Genomic DNA, 7,313 nt, shown 5'->3' with positions numbered 1-7,313 from the left:
GTTTAGAAATCTCATTCCTCAAATTTATTATTTTGCTTTTACACAAGTTAAACCTCATTTTATTAATCCTAGATATTTAGAGAACCTCTAGATCCTCTTATAACACTGCTCTACAGCCAAAATGCTTCTGAAATAAATGTAGTCAAACTTTAGTAATTCTGGGTCACTGAGAATGAAAATGATGCTTAAAATTGTTGATTGGCTCTAGTTTTCAAGATAAGCTATTGGGTCAGTATATACGACCCTTGACTTGGGAATGGTGGAGGATAAGTGAGTTATAAAGGGAAGGGATCTCAATTTAAACCAGAAATGACTAAAATACATCTTTGACTGGATCTAGGAATAAATCTATGACTGGGTTTGGACAGTACTTGCTTTTTAGGCAAAACAATGAATGATGCAATCTGAAGCTGGTATTGCGTCATACATGATATGAATTGCATCATGTTATTGCCAGAAGTCATGGATGATGCAATCATAACGAAGCTTACATCACTCTGCTGAACAAATTGCCCTATATCAGCTCTAGAAATCATACAGTGTCGTGCTCTCTTATTTGTCAGTGTTTGATTTTGCAAAGGGACACATTTCTCTTTAGCCAAAGTGAGCAGAGATGCCTCGTACTTGTGTGAACAGTGCAGATAACTTCTGCTATGTTTGTGGTGAAGTTACTTTTGCATCACAAAAGCACAATATAACCATTATGGTTAAGAAAGCCTATCACCTTTATTTTGGCTGCAAAATTGGAGATCAGGACAAGAGGTGGGCCCCACACAGATGCTGCAACACTTGTGCAACAAATCTTCGCCAGTGGTTGAACAGGAAAAGGAAATCTATGCCTTTTGCAGTGCCAATGATTTGGAGAGAGCCAACAGTTCATACCAGCAATTGTTACTTCTGCATGGGGCCTCCAGTTGGGAAAGGTGTGTCAAAGAAGAAAAAGTGGATTGTGCATTATCCAAACATTCCATCAGCTATACGCCCAGTACCCCACGGAGAAGGACTGCCGGTTCCTGATGCACCAGAATCATTCTCACTTGACTCAGACGAGGAAGAGGAAGAGGATGAAACTTCTGGTCCTGAACCATCCATGTCACAAGGCCCACATTTTCTCCCACCCTCCTCCTCTGAACCACACCTTATAACACAAGGTGAACTGAATGACCTTGTCAGGGATTTGGAACTACCCAAGAGTAAGGCAGAGCTGTTGGGCTCCAGACTACAGCAGTGGAATCTCCTGGCAGGTGATGTTAGGGTTTCCATGTTCCTTGACTGTCAAAAGGATCTTGTCCAATTCTTCTTCATGGAAGGTGATTTTGTAGCCTGCAACAACATCGATGGTGTGATGGCAGCCCTCAACATCGTTCACGATCCAGATGAGTGGAGACTGTTCATTGATTCATCGAAGACGAGTCTTAAAGCTGTTTTACTGCATAATGGCAATGTTTTGCCATCAATTCCCGTTGGTCATGCAGTCCATATGAAGGAAACCTATGACAACATGAAACAACTTTTGAGGTGCATAAACTATGACCAACATCAGTGGCAGCTTTGTAGCGATTTGAAGGTTGTTGCTCTCTTGCTTGGTCTGCAGACTGGATACACAAAGTACTGCTGTTTTCTCTGCGAATGGGATAGTCGTGCAAGAGATTCCCATTACATCAAGGAAGATTGGCCACTCCGACAGTCACTGGAGCCTGGGAGGAAAAGTGTTCAGCATCCACCACTTGTTGAATCAAGAAAGATTTTGTTACCACCCTTACACATCAAGCGGGGCCTGATGAAGAACTTTGTCAAGGCCATTGACAAAACACAAGCAGCTTTCAAGTACCTCCATGGAAAATTTCCAAGGTTAAGTGAAGCTAAGATAAAGGAAGATATCTTTGTTGGTCCTCAGATTCGTGAACTTCTTCGAGATGATGCATTTGACCATGCACTGCGTGGCAAGGAAAAGACGGCATGGAAAGCCTTCCAGTTAGTGGCAATAAATTTTCTCGGAAACAACAAGGCAAACAACTACAGGTTGTTGGTGGAAAACCTCCTCAAGGCATACAAAAGCCTTGGTTGCAACGTTACTAAAGATACATTTTTTGCACTCTCATCTAGATTTTTTTCCACCAAACTGCGGAGCAGTGAGCGACGAGCACGGCGAGCAATTTCACCAGGACATTGCAACAATGGAGAAACGCTATCAGGGCAAATGGAGCCCATCAATGCTCGCAGACTATTGCTGGACAGTGACAAGAGATGCTCCATTTAATGAATACAAGAGACAAACCAAGAAGCGCCGAGTAGACACTGAATAGGATTAAACTATGTACATAATAGTTTTTTTGCCTTTTGTTTCATAATAAATTTTGTTTATATAACCCTTTTGCTGATTTTTAAAGTGTTACATGAACAGGACAGGTGAAATATTATCATGTAAAGCAACCATAAACACATGAAAAGACCTAGGTTTACAATTTATGATTAAAACTCTACTATCTACACAATATACATAGACATAAAATGTAAAAACTTAAATATCTTAGAAACAGTAGCCAATCAGTTGTTTTAATTGTCATATTTGAATTCAGCACATCAAAATACATAATAAATAGCACATTTTATCACTGAAGCAGACGACTTCTCAAAAAATGTATTCTGTACATCTTCTAGCTTTGTCTATGAAAAAAAAACTACCATAAAGGCTATCTAGTTTGTCTAACTTGATGTATTCTGTTATATCTGGTCCCATGATGCTATTCACTTCTATGCACGTACTTTTTTTCCCCGTCAAATAGTTACTCCATTTCTTTCAGCCTGGAAGTTATGCTCATAGGACAGTGGTTTCCAGAGTTACTCTTTATTCCATTTTTAAAGACCTGTGATATGCTCACACTCTACCAGTCCCCTGATACCTCTCCAATTCTCTGATTTTTAAAAAATAATTACTAGCAGTTTAGAAAATTCTATAGATACCCTAGGGTGCACTTCACAAGGGCCAGTTCAAGTGCTTATTTTTAATTAAGTAATTCTGAGTTCCTATTTTCTAGAAATAGGTATTTCTAGACCTTGGTATTTCTTAACCAAGTCATTATTCAAGGGTCTAATTCTGCTCTCATTAAAGTCAATGGCAAAAGTCCCAATCACTTTAGTAAGAATATGACCTGGCTCCAAATTTTATCTCCTTATTACCAAGTTTTCAAATAAAGTTTTGTTTTTTTTGTTTGTTTGTTTTTTTTTGGTTAAACAGTATTTTGTTGCATTGTCCCTTTAGGAGTTACAAAGACACTTCATATGTATCACCTTAACCCCTCCCCCCCATAGCAAATATCATTATCTTGCTACCCTTGTTTTTTTCCTTCAGGACCCAACTCCTGCCATATAAAAGCCTGTTTTGCTCTCTTCAGTTTTTTCTTTTCTATTGCAATTCATTTTTATGGTTACCTTTGTGAATAGCCCACAGTGGTCAATTGTCTTCAATTTTCCGCATTTTCACTGAAGCATAGTAAATTCCTGCTGAGTTTCCCCTGTAGTACCTTCTAGAACCTTTTCTTTCCCTCTTTTCCCCCTTCCATAAAGATATTTTTAAAAGTTTTAGTCTGCCACTAATAATTCTGTGCACCAAGTTTCTTTTATAATACTGTACTTACGTAATCCCTTTCATTGGTTCAGATAATACTTAGCACTGTCATGAGTGCAGGGGACTAGACTAGATGACCTCTCGAGGTCCCTTCCAGTCCTACGATTCTATGATTTTATCATTTGAAGATTCCAAAGCACTTTACAAGATGCCTGTAAGGGAGGTAGGAATTATTATCCCCATTTTAATGATGGATAAATTGAAGCACAGAGAGATTAAGTGTTTTACCTGAGATCACACTGTGGCCTTGCCTACATTCTACTTTTTCTTAATGTCTTCCATCATTGCATTAACACTAGTGCAGCTCCAATGATGGCAACAAGTGGGCACTTTAGTGTAGACAAAGTGCTGTTGGCTGCCAGTGTTGTTACCATCATGCCATCTAGATTTGCTCTGAGCAGGGTTAGATGAAACAGTGGTAAAAATGGCGGTACCTTGTCAACACTAAAACTACCACCAATGCTACCGTGAGTGCAGCTGACCAGGTAGTAGTGAAATGGCAAGAGAAAGCTCAATGCTGACACATCCTCCAGAGCAAGGGATTGAACCCAGACCTCCCGACTCCAACTCCCCTGCTCTACCCATTAGACATACTGTGCAACTATTTGTTCCTAACTAGGTCTTAATCAATTGAATTCAGCTAACTCATGATCATATATTCAAAACTCCTTCATGATCTGTGATTACCTCACAATGAGATCAATGATTACACTTTCATCAGGAAATAAAATAGAATCAGAAAACAGAAGATGCTATTTGTACTGTACCTCAGGTGCTATAATAGGTGCTTTTTTATGATGGAAGCGTATGACAATCCTACCATCCATACACATGTAGGCAACTGATTAGATAGGGCAAAGCTAGGACCAGACAATAAACCCACCATTAATTTATAGTAATTTTTATTAACGATTTTCAGAGGCATTTAACCTCTGATTTAATTGGAAGTTAAATCCTATTGTGGAAAATAGAAAGGAGCATAAACTCTGGCAAGTTGAGTATAAAAGTATAATCAGGCAGGCCAAAAAAGAATTTGAAGAGCAGCTAGCCAAAGACTCAAAAACTAACAGCAAAAAAATGTAAGTACATCAGAAGCAGGAAGCCTGCTAAGCAATCACTGGGGCCACTAGACGATTGAGGTGCTAAAGGGGCACTCAAGGATGATAAGGCTATTGTGGAGTTACTAAATGAATTCTTTGCATCAGTCTTCACTGCAGAGGATGAGAGTGAGATTCCCACACCTGAGCCATTCTTTTTAGGTGACAGATCTGAGGAACTCACCCAGATTGAGGTGTCATTAGAGGTGGTTTTGGAACAAATTGACAAAACAGTAATAAGTCACCAGGACCAGATGAATGAACTCAAATATGAAATTGCAGAACTACTAACTGTGATATGTAACCTATCATTTAAATCAGCTACTGTAGCGATGACTGGAGGATAGCTAACATGACACCAAGTTTTTAAAAAGGCTCCAGAGGTGATCCCAGCAATTACAGGCCAGAAAACCTAATTTCAGTACTAGGCAAATTGGTTGAAATGATAGTAAAGAACAGGATACTATGTAGTGGACATCTGGCCCATATGTCAAAACCACCTCCTAACTTGGTAATAACTCAGTACTGGGAATAACTCATTTCTGGCAGGGGTGATCTAGTAGTATCCAGAAAAGGGGGTGTTCCTTTAGAGACTGGGAAATCGGAGATTTTTGCCTTAGCGGTATCCATTGGGCTGGCTGTGGTGCCCCCTTGAGTGCTGTGCTCATGTGTTAGTATATCAGGCGCCAACGGCCCTACGCCCTCTCGGTTCCTTCTTGCCGACAACTCTGACAGAGGGGCAGGAGGACGGGTAATGGAATGGACATGAGCAACACATCTCAAAGAAAAACAAACAGTTACAAAAATGTTGGTAACCGTTTTTGCTCCTTCGAGTGCTTCCTCGCGTTGATGCCATTCTAGGTGACTCACAAGCAGTATCAACAGAGCTGGGCTCATAGTTCACAGTCTTGCAGCTTTCAGCACTGCTCTGCTAAAGCCAGCATCGTCTCAAGCTTGCTGGGTCAGTGCATAATGAGAAGCGAACATGTAGATGGACGACCAGGTAGTGGCCCAACAGATCTCTTGGATCGGTACCTGTGCCAGGAAGGCTGCCGATAATGCCTGTACCCTACTCAAGTGTACCATCACAATCGCCAGCAGAGGCGCCTTCACCAGCTCATAGCAGTAGCGGATACAGGCCGTGATCCAGGACGAGATCCTTTGAGCAGACCTTTCAAACTGTCTGCCACCACAACGAACAACTGCATTGACTTACAAAACAGCTTCATTCTATCTATGTAGAAGGCCAGGATGTGTAGCCCGTATTCCTCATCTAACACATGAAGCTTTGGAAAGAAGACTGGTAAGTATATGTCCTGGCCAGTATGAAACTTAGGCAGAAATTCTGGGTGTGGGCGCAGCTGGACTTGTCCTTGTAGAAGACCGTATAGAGCAGCTCCAAGGTGAGCGCCCTGATCTCGGACATCCTGCAGGTCGACATTATCACGACCAGGAACGAAACTTTCCAAGAGAGAAGCAGGAGAGAGCAGGAAGGCTCAAAGGGAGATCCCACGAGCCTTGACAGCACAAGATTCAGGTCCCGGGGGCGGAACTGGGTCTCAGATGTGCAGATTGAGGCACTCCATACCCTTCAAAAAATGTGTCATCATATGGTGGGTGAAGATAGACCTGCCTTGGTACGGAGGATGGAATGCCAAAATGGTGGCCAGGTGGACCTTGGTTGAAGAGAAGGACAAGCCTTGGAGCTTGAGGTGCAGCAGATAATCCAGGATGTCCTGCAGCTAGGCCTCTGAGGTCTGAATACGCTGCTCTGAGGCCCAACACATGAACCTCTCTCACTTCGCCTGGTGTAGGGTTTCCTGCTGCCCAGAAAGACCTGCTGAACACGGGGTCAAGCATGCCCATTCATCCATGCTTAGCCATGCAGTAGCCAAACCATCAAGTGCAGTGCCACCATGTTCAGGTGCAACAGACTGCCATGGTTCTGGGACAGCAGATCCGTCTGAAGAAGCAGCTGTAGCGGGGCAGCTGCCGAAAGGCTCAGCAACATGCCAAATCAGTGCTGGCAAGGCCATGTGGGGGCTACCAGGATAATCTTTGCTCTGTCTTGCTTGACTTTCACAAGGACCCTGTGAATCAATGGCACTGGCAGGAAGGCATACATCAGCCCTCCCGACCATGGAACTACTTAACACTAACTACTAAAGAGTTAACTATATACAAGGCCCTAAGACACAAAGTCCAAAGACGAAAACCGCTAGCCCTTGCTAAGCAAGGAAAAGTGCTCCGACTAACCACCATGGGCGGTAAGGAAGAACTGAGAGGGCAGCGCATGAGCACAGCACTCAAGAGGATGCCACAGCCGGCCCTACAGATACCACTAAGGCAAAATTCTCCGACGACCCCGCACGTGGGCTCACGCACACCTAGAATGGAATCGACATGAGCAAGCACTGAAAGAAGAACCAGTGCAGGAGTTATTTATTTATGAACAGAACAACTGACCCACAGGGAACTGGCAAGATCATGAATAAACTAAAAATTGGCACCTACTATATAATCAGAAAGAAATAAACAGATACAGACCAATTCAGTCAAATTAAATCTGTTATGAAAACTTACACAGA

Source organism: Malaclemys terrapin, chromosome 7, assembly GCF_027887155.1.
Source record: "Malaclemys terrapin pileata isolate rMalTer1 chromosome 7, rMalTer1.hap1, whole genome shotgun sequence".
Classification (NCBI taxonomy): Eukaryota; Metazoa; Chordata; order Testudines; family Emydidae; genus Malaclemys; species Malaclemys terrapin.
Note: the sequence above shows the minus strand (reverse complement) of the source record.